At 44.2% G+C, this 14,396-nt stretch overlaps 1 protein-coding gene across 1 annotated transcript in view; it reads right to left on the bottom strand.

Annotated features, from left to right (window-relative positions):
* The window catches only part of USP43 (ubiquitin specific peptidase 43), a 1,198,532-nt gene that overhangs the window by 296,782 nt on the left and 887,354 nt on the right, over nucleotides 1–14,396 (bottom strand). The window lies entirely within an intron of this gene.

The following is a 14,396-nucleotide window of genomic DNA, read 5'->3' as shown; positions in this document are numbered from 1 at the left end:
TGGCACCCGACTTGTGACTGGATCTTCTCCAATCTGCATGCCAGTCCTGTTTGAAGCTACCAGGTTTGCGGGCCAGTAGGATCTGGGCACCCTATTGATAAACACTGCTCTTCAGCCACCTCCCCTCCCTTGTCTCCCTCCACCCTGCCAATCACCCATCAATGGTCTCTTTGTGCCAAGGCCCAGAATGTGGGCTCTGCTCTGTATTAATGTGTACTGGGAGCCAAATCTTGTGGAGAGAGCCGGAGCTACCGCGGTCATGCCACCACACAAAAAAAATGTGTGTGCGTTGGTATGGCATGGCATGATGACTCACTGTTTAGTGCTTAGTACGACTTCCGGTTAAACTCGTGGTCGGCGGGGCTTCAGGGCACTGCCTTTAGTAAATTCAAATTCAAATTCAAAATAGCTTTATTCGGTTTCAGTTTAAGAATCCATAAAAGCACAAAATCATTTAACACATTTCATTGCTTACATTGATAGTAAAACATCACGACCTTTTTAAAATCAAGATCCAGACCGAAATTCAGCTAATTACAATACTTGTTAAGATTCAGTTCATTGTCAATCTGAATCTCACCATACTTTTTAAAAACATTGACACGATATGCAAGGTTAACTCATCCTCTAGCATTTGCAATCGTAATAGAGCTGGTCGGCATTGTCTCAGACCCCACTTTTTAAATAAAACAAGTAAGTACTTTCTCCTAATCAAGGTATAGAATCTGCATAACAAGATACAATGAAGCATTAATTGATGGGATACATCATCACAGGGACATAGAATCAATGACTTCGACCAAATGTTGACGTCAGGGAAGGTCAGTAGTCTAAAGAAGCTGCCTCCCCGGAAGCGGGTTAGCAGCATCCGAGTGAAACTACTCTGTGTGTGTACTAGATATTGCTGTAAACCATGGCCCTCTAGCATTAATTGATTTTGCATTACTGAGGACTTCTGGCCCTCCAGCTGACATCTTTTATTTTTCAGGAAAAGAAGACCAATTTCCTTCAGTTTATTCCTAGAAATTACAATAATGCTAGAATTATTCCTGGTGACCAATATCTTTTAAAAAACGTTTAACGTACATAAACCACTATTTTTTAACTACCCTGAAGTTTCAAACAATCCTGGATAATGTCCCTATTCAATTCTGTCTCTTGGGAAACCAACACCTTATGACACAACAGAATTGGGCTCACCTTAATAAGATCGGATACATAGACTAAGCCCAGCTCCTTGTGGCAGACATATGTAGAAGTTGACTTGGGGACAGCCAGTAAATAACGGAGAAAAGCGTTTTCGCATGCCTGGATCTCACTAGTGTCCGCGATCCCCCAGATCCCCGCGCCGTAAATCGCAGTGGACACGCACTTTGCTTTCTAAATGTCCAACAGGATTTTAACCGGTCGACCCCCAAGCTTAATAGCGAAATTTCGCACGGCTCCAATGGCACGCAAAAAAGCTATTCTCCTCGTGTTAGCGGCTGTATTCCAAGTCCCTTTGCTGTCAAATTTTATCCCTAAATAGGAGAAAGTCTTGGTGGAGTCAATCTTAGTATAGGACAGGAAAATATTACAATAGACCTTGCTCTTTTTAGAACAACACATGCTGAAGGTTTTGCTAGTGTTAATTTTGAGACCTCTCGCATTCATATAGTCTGAAAAAGACTTAAGACATCTCTGAAGCCCCAATTGAGTCCGGGCCATGATTACCACGTCGTCCGCGTACATCAAGATTGGCGCTGGGTTTCCTCCAATTTGTGGGCAGTCCTGTCTAAGTTGTAGTAGGTGGGATGCTATGCTATTGATATATAAATTAAATAAAAAAGGCGCAAGTATGCATCCCTGATGGACTCCTTTATTTATAGGGAATTTCGAGGTACACTCTCCCTTAATGCCAAAGCGGACCTTGGCGCCTGCCCCTCGGTATAGTTCTTTGATAAAATTAAGTAGGATCAAGTCTATTCCTAAAAGGGAAAGTGTTTCCCATAAAATTTCCTGGCTTAAGCAGTCGAACGCATAACTTAAGTCCACGAATGTTAGGAATAACTTGTCCCCTTTCGCGACCACGTGTTTGCCGATAATAATGGCTAAATTTAGGCCTTGTTCTACTGTGCCTAGCCCTGCTTTAAAACCATATTGAAATTTTGAAAGGGCGCCTGTGTCTTCTGCCCATAACTGGAGTCTATTTAAAATGACCCTTCCAGCTACTTTCATAGAAGAATCTAATAGTGATATTGGCTTATAACACTTGGGGTCGTTAAGAGCACCCTTTTTAAAGATAGGGATGAAAACTGCATCCTGGCACGTTGAAATAAACCCTGTTTTATTGGAGCAATTAAAAACATTTGTCAAAAGAGGGGCCCATAATTTAATATTAGATTTATAAATATCAACGGGTACCCCATCTGGCCCTGGGGCCTTACCTCCCGAGCTCTCAGAAATGGCCAATTCAACCTCGGATAATTCAAAGCTAATATCCAAAGGGAATAGTCCCAATGTATTGTTTACCACCTCTCCCCCTATCTCACCATGGGGACTCCCCGGTAAAGTATCCTTCTTATATAATCCGGTGAAATGGTTGACCCAAGTGGCTTCCTCTATTGCCAATTCTGGAGGCAGGCTTGGTGTAAGGTATCCCATGCCTCCTGCTTTATATCCTTCTTTCTTTTCTTTATTGCAGCATAATATGTGGATCTAGCATTTTTTTATCTCTGCAGTACTTTTTAGGTCTTTTTTGAGTGCCAATTTTAGAGCTGCATGCGCTTTGCTACATTTCGAATCGAACCATCCCTCAGCTTTATCTCTTTGACGTTTCCTTTCTGGTCCCTCCAGAGATTTAGTGATCTCCTCAGTAATGTTAATGAAAGCCAACTTAACAGAGGCCAAATTGCTTGTTTCTGACTCACTGTATAGTGCTTAGTACTACTTCCGGTTAAACTCGTGGTCGGCGGGGCTTCAGGGCACTGCCTTTAGTAACTGATAGGCCGCCTGGTGCTGCTACTGCTGCGCTGCCTGCCCTCAACGTGGTCGAGCACCGGAGAGCACCGGAACATATTAAGCACTGCATATCACCATTAAGTAGTTACAGTTAGGACCTTGTTTCAATAGGATTTCTTTTTTTGTTTTGCCAAGAACTTTGCTGTCACTTGACGAATCTTCATGACATTTTCAAAACTGATATGATGCTCACTTCAGCTGCTATCCTAAAAATGTCGGGGTGATCCGTTAAGCAGGGGCGGAGAGCTAGAGGGTACTTAAACGTGCATTTTCCCCATGTTAATTATTCCACTAGGACCTTTAGATAAGGCTACAGCCCGAACTCCTGAACGGAATGACACCAAATTTGGCAGGCAGGTAGATGTTGGTTCAAGGAAGTGCCTTTTTGAGATTTGGTGTAAATCCGACCAGTAGTTTTGGAGAAATGTAAAGAAATCTCCAGTTGTCTATATAGGGAGGCGGTGGATTTGCGGCCTCTCCCGATCTCGTGCTGAGATCGGATTGGCTGGCAACACTTCAAACCAGGAAGTGTTGGCAGCCATCTTGTGACTCGGTAGAAAAAGACCTTTAAAAAAAAAGGAAAGGGGGCAGGGTAGAAACACCCTTAACCCTTAGTCCTCTTTTGGGGGTCTCACAGGCACCCCACTGGGCCAAAAAAGCATTGGATACATGACTCCTGCCGATATATATAAAAAAATGAAGCGCGGGCTCCCATGCTTTATTTAATATAGGCCCCTGGGTGGGCCAGGTTCAGTGGGCTCACAGCCCTCGGGACGACCACCTCCCCAGGGCAAAGTTAAATAATGAATGCTCTTGCTTGCTGAAAGCAGAGCAAGTGTCTGTTTTCCTGCTCCCTGTGAAAAAAGAAAGGCCGGACCCCGGGGAATGGGGTCCCTGGGAACAAAATCGGCCCCGGAGGGGGGCCACGTGGCCACCCTCCCTTTAAAAAAAAAAAAAATGTTTTTAAAAAGGGGCAGACCCCGGGGGATGGGGTCCCAGGACCCACAACAGTCCTCCGAATGGGGCCATTAGGCCCCCCCTTCCTAAAAATAGACAAAATAAATACATTTTAAAAATCGGGCAACTTGCTGGTGGCCCTACCCCTTTCTCCACCACTCTGCAAATGCGCCTTCTGGCACACTGCTGTTTGGGAGATGAAGTCCCCTTCGCTACTGAGGGTCCTTAGGGGCCAAAAAGGCCTACTGTTACCTCCAGTAAGCCTCACTCAGTGGGATTGGTAAGAGGTGGTAGGCGTTAGGGTGTCCCGCAAATGATGTTCTTGGGTGCGGTTATGAAGGTGGGCATTTGGATGCTCTGGGTGCGTCCTGAAAGGAAGGAAGTGAGCCACTTGAGGGGGTTCTGTTGTATGCCGATGTTGTGGCGTCTGTCAATGAGGGTGTGGTGGGAGACTGTCGAACACAGTGGAGAGGTCGAGAAGTATCAGGGCCACCATTTCTCAGCAATCAAGGAGAGTTCTGATTTTGTCTGTGGCGGCGATCAGTGCAGTCTCAGTGCTGTAGTTGGCACGGAATTCTAATTGAGGGGCATTGAGTAGGTTGTTTTGATCCAGGTATTCAGTGAGCTGCAGGTTGATGTCTTCGTCTAGTGCTTTGGCTGGGTATGGGAGCAGGAAGATCGGTCTGTCATTTTTTAGGTCGATAGGGTCAGCAGAGGGTTTCTTTAGGAGGGGTCTGACCGCTGTGTTTCCATAGGTCAGGAAAGATTGCTGTGGAGATGGAGATGTTGAGGATTTGAGGATGTTGGTGAGTTCCACACTTATTGGGCTGGCTACGAAGTTGAAGATGGTGGGGGCATGGGTCGTTGGACACCCTGGAATGGATGGACGGCATGGTCGTTGTGGTGGTCTGGGCACTGAGCGGATGTCAGGTGGTTTTTGTTTGGCTGATTTGCCATGGTTGTTGAGGCTGAGAGTGAGGGGTTGGGTGTCGAAGTTGTTGTAGATGGTGACAATCTTGCTATGTAAGTAATTTAAGAAAGAGTCACAGTTCTTGGGAGGGGTGGATGGTGTTCTGTGTGGCTGTCAGGTTGGAGTATTCTTAGATGATTTTCAAGAGTTCCTTCGTGTGTTTGGCTGTGGTGTCAATGCAGGCCATGTTGGCTGCTCTCTTGGCTTGCTTTATTCTCAGGAGGTAGTTGCTAAGGGCTGCTTTGTAGAAGGCTCTGTCCGAGGGTGCTTGGTGGCATGCCAGCGCTTCTCAGTTCCACTTGGTGGTTCTGAGTTCCGGGGTATTCCAGCTGGCTAGTTGAGGTTTTGTTGGTTTTTTGCTGGTTTGAGTGGGGCAACCCTGTTGACACATTTGTTGATCCAGGTTGAGAAGTTGGGGACAGCCTGGTCAAGGTCTGCTGAAGTTTTGGGTTGTGTGGCATGGAGGGCCTGTGTCCATAGGGTCTTGGATACCTTGCCCCAGCTGCAGTAGGGGGTGCTGTGGTGCTGGGTGGTGGAGGGCTCGGCATCGGAGATGGTGAAGTGAATGATGGCGTGGTTGGTCCAGGTGAGTTCTATGATGCGGGTGAATTTGATTCTGTCACGGAAGGTGAAGATGGCGCTGTGTGTGTGTCTGGCCTTCTGCGTGGGTTTGGTGACCATTTGGGTGAGGCCGATGTTGTGGAGGTTGTCCAGGAGGGTGGTAGAGTTGGCGTCATTGGGGTCATCAATGTGTAAATTGAGGTAGCTGAGTAGGACATAGAGGAGGGAATCGATGGCAAGGGGGACAATGAGGTTGGAGATAACATCGCAGAAAGGTGGTGGGTCCCTAGGATCTACAGGCAAGGGTGCCTCTCACCGTGTTCTTGGTGTCGGTTTGTAGTCAGAAGTTGAGGTGTTCCATAAGAGGGACTAGGTCGTCGCTGGTGACCGAGCATTGGATGGTTTCCTTGAAGATGATGGCAATGCCCCCGCCAAATTAGTCTGTGCGATCTTGGTGTATCATCTTGTAGCCATAGGGAGTGGTGGTGGTGATGGTCGAGGTGGAGTTGAGCCAAGTTTTGCTGATGAAAGCGCTGTCCAGGGAGAGGGTGATGATGGTGTCCCAGATTTCCGTGGCATGTTTGCGGAGGGAGTGGCTATTGATCAGGATGCACTGGAGCTGTTCCGGGCTGTTCATGGTCTTCTGAATGGAAGTGGCACTGACATCATCGGGGCTGTGTTACAAGAGAAGCTGCAGTGTAGGCAGGTGAAGGGTCCTTTGGTAGTTCCTGATGAGGATGTGAGGCAGTTGGTGTTTCGGTGTTCGGGGATCAGGTTCAGGAGCCCCTTGGCAGTGTATTAGTGGGTGGCTGAGGCCAGGAGTCCTGGCGCTGGGGGTGGTCCAGGCATGGAAGGGCGTAGAAGGGCTAGCCTTTGGCATGCCAGAAACACAGCCGCACAGTGGCCTCCAAATGTAGTCCTGGAGGTGTGGGGGAAGCTGTGCAGAAGGTGGGGGATCGGGTAAAAAACAGCGGGGAGAGCTGGAACAGCAGTGAAACAATATAACAGGATGAGAGGAAACCAAAAAACAAACCAAAAACATGCACAATGTAAATGGGGAAAAATAACCCAAAATTATCACACAGGTAATTAGTGAGAGGCTGTAGGCAGACTGCAGGCTTGAACAGGAGGCTATGGGACTGGGAGCCGAGCCCCAGTCTCGAGGAGTCAGGCAGGGGGAGCGGCACAGACTCTGGAGGTTAATACGATACCACTGGAGCCACTCAGCGGCCTCCATAAATAGTCTTGGGGTGGGAGGGGCTGTGTGGGAGGCGGGGGATTGGGTGAAAAATGGTTGGGAGAGCAGAAACAGCAGTGAAGCAACAATGCAAGAGGTTGAGAGGAAACCAAAGAACAAACCAAAATACATAAGTAAATGGGAAAAGATAACCCAATATTACCACACAAATAATTAGGGAGGTTGTGAGCGTACTGCAGGCTTGAACGGGAGGCTATGGGACTGGGAACTGTGTCCCGGTCTCGAGGAGCCAAGCAGTTGTAGCAGTGCAGAGACCAGAGGCGTATAAAGTTATGTTAAAAACATGACATATACAAATAGAATTCTGAATGTTTTTCATGTATAAACTCAAGTATTTGTACGCACAGTGTAATTCATTGCAAATACAAAAAAACTATTCTGCAGTGCTAGGATATGTGCTCTGTTTGGTATCCCGATTTTATACATGTACTGCAACTTTTACCTTCCTCTCCCTCCAATTGTAAAGCGCTCTGATATCCCTCGGGATCATGTTCGCGCTATATAAAACTTTATAAATAAAAATAAATAAATAAAAATAGCGCAGCTTAGGTTGAATGAAAGTGTCTGAGAAGAACCTTCTCACAATGAAAGGTTCAGAGAAGACAGCCAGCACCCACACCAGGGGCCTCATTTGAGGGCCTGATTTCCGCTTCTATATCCAAAGCATTCTCCCTTGTGTCACAAAGGAGTCCAGGGCTCCACCAGGAACAAATATCAGGATTAGTTTATTGCAGAAAGAAAGACAGGTCATATATAGTGGTCCCCACTGGGTAGTTATAGTTAGATCTCCATAAGAAAAGCATTTTAGGTTCTAATAACTTTGGCTCCATTTGACGAATCACCAAACTTCCCAGAAAAAAAGTCTCATCCACCAAAACTCCTCCTTGAAAGTTTTGGGGTGATCCGTCAAGCTGGGACGGAGAAAAGAGCATCCCAAAACACACTTTTCAGATTCATTTTTTCATAGGAAAATTGAATAGTGTTACTGCAAAAACCACTAATCGAATTCACACCAAATTTGGCAGAAAGCTAGGTCTTGGTCCAGAAAGCGTGTTGCAAATCTGTTCAATAGTTTTTAAGCAATTAACGCTCAAAAAAATTGCATCTATCATGCTGTGGAGGATCCGCTGACCTGGCAGATCTCAAGCTGGGATCTGATTGGCTGCTACCACCCCATCAACAGCAATGTAGCAACAGCCATCTTAGGACTTGGGACTCAGTCCTGAGTCTTATATAAAAGGTTAAACAAAAAAAGTATAAGTGAGCATGAATATGTAATTTCACAATAATTACACTCACTCTGCATATTAACATCGCACGATATTCCACTTGCCCACTGTTTGCACCTGGTTTCATTTGAAGTCAGGATTTAATGGAAAGATCCTGCTTTGCCTGAAAACCCATGTGTACCTGTGCTGTTCCTGCTGTGAAACATCCAGTTTGAATAGGTTGTAGAGGATGGCTTCTCGCAACACAAAGCAATTATGGCACAGCACTCACATTCACAGTGGCATGGATTATATGTGGATGGCTCCTCGTAGTGCAAAGCGATTGGCACTTTACTCATGGCCACCTTTTGCGTAAAAATAGTTTTGATGTACTAAAGTTGATTATCACTGCCACCATCAATCAGGCAAGCAATCACACAAACACAACAAATCCGTGCCTCTGTGTATTTGTTTTATTCTATATAAGACCTAATCCTACTGATGCGCGCCAAGGGAAATTGTCTCTCCATGAAAAAGGAGCAATCACTTTACCTTTAAAAATGAGTTGCTTCATACTGTGTTTTGCTTAAGCTGGCGCAGGGAGAATATTGTCACAGAAACAATGTTAAACAATGTAATTATAAAAATGATTCAATCAAATATAAAAAACATGACAGATTTGGTTCAGAGGTTTGTAGGATCCAATCAGCTGTTACTATTGGGGAAATATATGTAGAATGAGTAGATTTGCAAGGTAGCCGCACTCAACAACTCTTGAAAAAGGTGCTCTCCTAAGAATAAAAGGAATGCATTTAACAAAGTAAACATCAATACTTGTGATTATTTGCCGCTCAGTTGCCGCTTACATATTTCCTGGTCAAAGTTTCTTCATTCAAGGTCCAGAATATTGTGTACAATATGTTCCTTCATAGCGTTTAAAGAATTATCACCAATTGGAGTGAACATAAAATATAATCTACACTCAATGGGGTGATATTTTTGCAAACAAAATTTAGGACACCATATATATGTCAGACTGTATCTCTGTCAATGATATTTTGCCAAACAGCCACACTAATCTTGCATTTTATATTTCTTATGAAAGTCAATGCACTGCCTCTTGGGCTAACGTTGTTTCTTGTTTGAACTTAAAAAAAATATGAAACATACCCTTGACTCAGTTATATCTATTAATTATATTGATTATCTTAATGAGGACATATATTGAATTGGTTTGTTTGTTATTTAAATAGAAAGGGTTTTGGAAGTCAGAAGCATTCCAAATGAGCCCATGTGTTTGCACTCATTAGGCCTAAGAATTCATAAATTCTATTTTCACCATAGGTAAACTATTATTCCAAGATTGTGAAATTGATTGTCATCAGGTTTCAGCTGTCAAATATGAAGGTTCTGAATAATATTCATGAAATTAAGTGGAAGCTGGCTGTATTCAGACAGATTAATGAAAAGGGGCAAATCTTCTATACAGTTAATGCTAGAGCCAGTAGATGATTATATATCTGAAGTACTATCAAAACATCCATTGTTTCTTTGGCTGCATTACTGTTAAATAAACCTGTTACCAAGGCAACATGAATAAGACCCTCTGTTACTTTTAATTACCTTTATTTTACACACATGTGCAGCATGTTGAATATAAGATCGAGGTATGTTCCCTAGGAAGAAGAGCTCGAACAGGATGAGAAAGTAATTTATAGGGCATTAATTTACGTGCTTCACTTCAATATTCGGCTCAATTATAAACGTAAAATCCACTACATTTGAAAGCCTTCGCATCTCCTCGAGTGACCCAAATAGGTAATCAAAACTCATGCATAATAACAAGGGATTAGCCAGAAAATTAAAATACCCCCTACTTCGAATCAAAGCTCGTATGCACCAAGCAGGCGAAGCAAGTTATCACAACCCTCCCCAGAACAGCGGTCTTATCGCTTCCATCCAACCATGTATTTATTCATCCTTTCAATCTTTCCCTCCACCCACTGAAATCCACCATTTCACCTTTGCATTCTGTCACCCATTCGTTCTTTCAATCTTTGAGTCTTTCACCATTCCGTCTGTCCACCCATCCATATCCCAACCTATCCTTCCATCTCCAACACTATCCATCCAACCATCCACTCAGTCATCAATCTATCCATCCAAACTTTCCCCTATCCATCCACCTTTTCGTTCTGTCCATCCATCCATCCATCCATCCTTTAACTCTATTCATCCATCCCTCCTTTCACTCATCCACCCTTTCAGTCATCATCCATCTATCCATTTACCAGGGGCGGCTCTTCTGTTGAAGCGGAGGAGCGTTGCCTCACTTAAATGCCCCCAAGATGAAAAATAAAATGGCAACTTACTACCATTTTATTTTTCATCCCCTGTCCCGCACAGAGCGTCAGGACGGGGCGCGGTCGCTGCTAAGCGCTAGCAGCAGAGAGAAGGGTGAGCTGTGTATGCAATGTTTAAAGGGCGCATGTCTTTATCTGACCATCGTGCAATGGCCAGCCACACATGCGCACTTTAAACATCTCTAACCCAGCTGTATGGAGATGCCTGGGCTTAGAGCAAGTGCATGACTCTAAAGTTCTTTGGGGCGCCTAGTGAGGCTGCTCCCTCAAACCAGGGTGCTGCTCTCATGCTGATAAGAGCAGCACCCTGATTGGTCAAGAGAGTTCCCTGGTGGCTGGGCTGTAGAAGCGAAGCGTCTGGAGCAAGGAGGTCCTATCAAGTAAGGTGTCCTTTTTAATTATATTTTAGATGTGTGTGCGCCCGCAGATGCCAGCCGCCACTGCCATTTAACCTTTCACCCATCCATCCATTCACTCATCCATACACGTTTTCACTGATTTGCCCATCCATTCACCCTCCTTTTCACCCATCCATCCATTCTTTCAGTAATCCATCGAACCTTTCATCCATCCACCCATCTTCCCTTTCACTCGTACATCCTTTCACTCATCCATCCATCCTGTCATACATCAACCCACCCTCCCTTTCACTCACCCATCCATCCTTCCGCTCATCCATCTTTATATTCAATCCTTTTACACATCCATCCTTTCCTTCATCCATCCATCTTTCACTTATCCATCCACCCTTCCACTCCATCCATCCGTCCTCCCTTTAACTTATCCATCCATTTTTTCAGTCATCCATTTATTCTTCCACCCATCCATCCACCCTCCCTTTCACCCATCCAACATATCACTCACCCATGCTTACATCCAATCCTTTCTCTCATCCATCCATCTACCCTCAATCATCCACCCTCCATTTCACTCATCCATCCATCCTTTCACTGATTCGTCCTTCGATCTACCCATTCACCTTTTCACTCACCCATCCATCCACCCTTTCACTCTCACATCGATCCATCCATTCATTTCACTCACTCACCCACTGATCCTTTCACGTTAATTATGTCAGCTGCAGAAGAGGCCCATGAAGAACTCGCTGCAGTGGTTCAAGCAGGGGGTTCATGACGCCCCTGCAGAATTTTAATAACCAACTAATGCCGAGAAATAGAATTGTAGATATGATGGTTCACTATTGTTTTAAGTAAGTTAGGGTTAGGTAAGTTGTTTTAAATAGGTTGGGTTTGATTGTGTTACACCACCTTCAGGGTGTACCCTACCTATTAAGACTAGGGCGTGAGGCTGTAATGGCCCTTTATTAACATGAGTATTGGCAAAGACAATAGGTCTCGCCCCTAAAGGGCCAAGAGGTAGGCCAATCGCACACATACATGCATAGCTGGTACGTTTGGAAATAATTTCCTATTAAAAAAAATAATTCCAATATGCGTCATTGTACGGCTACCATTTTTAATTTGCCTTTGTAACATAGAAGGTGCTCATGATAGAACGGTAAATGAATAAGTAAAAAAAACTTGAACAAGTGTGCATGACGTGCAAAAAAAGGGACGAATAGCTCGGAAGACTATGCTAATGCCAGATTCTTGTACAAATTAAAAAAAATAAAAATTAAAGTGAGAGATGGAGTGCAAAGGAAAGTGTGAAAGGGCAAAAAAAGAGAAGAGAGCAAAGAAAGATATGCACTCTCATTGAGTGCTTAAAATAAAACAATCCAGCCCTCTCAAATATGCCACTGTAGAAGACAATTCATCCAGTCAGAACTCGGAGACTGAGATGCTCCTGAGCGGGGCAAACACGAGGAAAGCCATTAAATCAAGAGCAGACAACTGAGATATACAACAAAGTCATCCAATCATAATCAAGGAGCTAACCCTAAACTAATTCCGTTATATATTGGAAACAGGACCTCCTACAGACCGCTAAAGTGGTCTATAGCCAAAATCTTAAAAAGAATGCCAGTGCCTACCATCTGCAACAACCGGCACAAAGTAGGCACTCCTCTTACCAAATTGCAGCCCTTCCTGATTGCCTCATTTGACTTGCTTTGTCTGAAATTTAGCCCGATTCCGAATTATTGGCCTTGTAAATGAGATGCAACAGGGATTCCTGTTCCATACTAACTGCACCATAAAATCTGTCAGAACCTTAACTAGAGCCCAAATCTCATTTGCTCAGCTAGGTTGGAGGCCTGTACATTGTTTGGCAACTGCAAGCACTGGGAGGAGGGTGACAGGTTCAGCCACGGCCGGTGCTGGTAAGAGCAGTGGGAGGTGGAGTCGACATACAATGGCGAGGTATAATAAAAACAAATTTAAGAGAAAACCACATATTCTTGCGCTCGCCCCATTGCGGAGTCGGTGATGCAGCAAGTTAAGTGTTTTGTTTTTAATGTAATTCTCCCGCATCGTCATATGTAAACTCCCCCCACCCTGCGCCCCACCACTCTTACCTGCAGCGGCCGCAGCTTACTATATTGCCTGACCTGTCAAACAATTAGTAATCCTCAACTGTACCTAGAATCCCAAGACCCCAGGAGCATCACTGGAAGACACACCCAGGGCAGACTTGTCATCTGAGAGTTAGGCTCATATGGCACATTCGGTGAATAGGTGTCAAACCCAAGCAGATGTCATCAAACAAAGGAACATACTAGAATACTTATTTTTGGTAATTGTTAAAGATGCGGGATTGGGTAAAGAGAACTGTTATTTTGATCTCTACTTTGGATGGTAAATGTTTCTTACTACACGATTAAAAAAACAGACGACTTTGCAGATTCCAGCGTTATGTTGGCGAAACCTTTGCACGGCGCTCGAGGTCAGGGTGGGGGATAAAGGGAATCTGAATACATAAAAAACACGAGGCAGATGCCAGGACATAGGGAAGTGTCGTAATCTCATTATAAGGGCGCCACTTCCACCTGCATTTCCAGGGCTAGCAATTGGCAGAATGCATAGGTGACAGCATACAGGATGCCATCAAGTGATTATGTCAATGGTGCTGTTTGTCATGCCATTACCAATCCATTTTTAAATGACATGCAAAATAATATCACACATACATTTAAAGAGCTCTGCAAACGTTTTATGGTTGCTCAGCTCCTGATTTGCCATAAAAACGTGGAATGTTCCTTTGCATAAGCATACAGAAGCTGGGGAAACGAGTGCTGCAACCCTCTCCTTGCTCTCAAGGCGGAGCTTCACAAGGTACACTCCTCTGCAGGCACGGTTATATGTGTGCACCAGAGAGGTAGAAAGCTCCTTTGTTGTCCTGTTAGTATGACTGTGCCAAAAAACATGGTTTCCGCACAAAAACATGGCTATCAAGCACACACTGTTGACATTACCATTCCAATGATTAGTTCACGTTTAGGCTCCATGCCTGTTACACTCATTCCTCGGTATTAAATGAGTCATGTTAACAAGCAGTCAGGACTGTCTTCAATGAAACATGCATTTTTATCATACAAAGGCGCTGCCACACACTGAAGAATGTAGTCACATTAAATGAAACATAGTCCAAACATATGGACAGAAACAACTTTCAATGGAATATAATCACTTTCTATTGAAGGAAGTCATCAACAGAGAAGACAGACACTCACTCACTGGTTCGCAGCATCACTCAATGAAAGGTGGTCACATTCCATTTTATACTGTCCAATTAGTGGAAAGCTATCCTTTCTAACGAGGTACAGTCCCACTCAGTCTGCTAATAGGCACTACTTTGGAAACAGTGACACACAATGAAATGAAGTTTTTCTCAAAGGAAGGGATTCTCTCTAACAGAATTGAAAGGTGATCTAAAATAAAACAATGTCTTACACTTTGAAAGGTAATTTTGAACGCCATTCACTATGGGCATACTTTAAGCACTCACTGACAGCCTTGCATTCGTGTAACAAATCTGGCATTTTCTGAATTGCAATGACAAACAGCAGATTGCTCACTACCCTACCAAAAATGTCATATCATCAAGAGTTTTTGGGAAATATTCTTATTGCCTCACAGATCAGTTTGCCCCTATATGGAGGGCCTAAATCCATCTGTGAA

The sequence above is a fragment of the Lissotriton helveticus genome, chromosome 7 (genome assembly GCF_964261635.1).
Source record: "Lissotriton helveticus chromosome 7, aLisHel1.1, whole genome shotgun sequence".
Lineage (NCBI taxonomy): Eukaryota > Metazoa > Chordata > Amphibia > Caudata > Salamandridae > Lissotriton > Lissotriton helveticus.
This window is presented reverse-complemented; position numbering and strand designations above follow the sequence as displayed.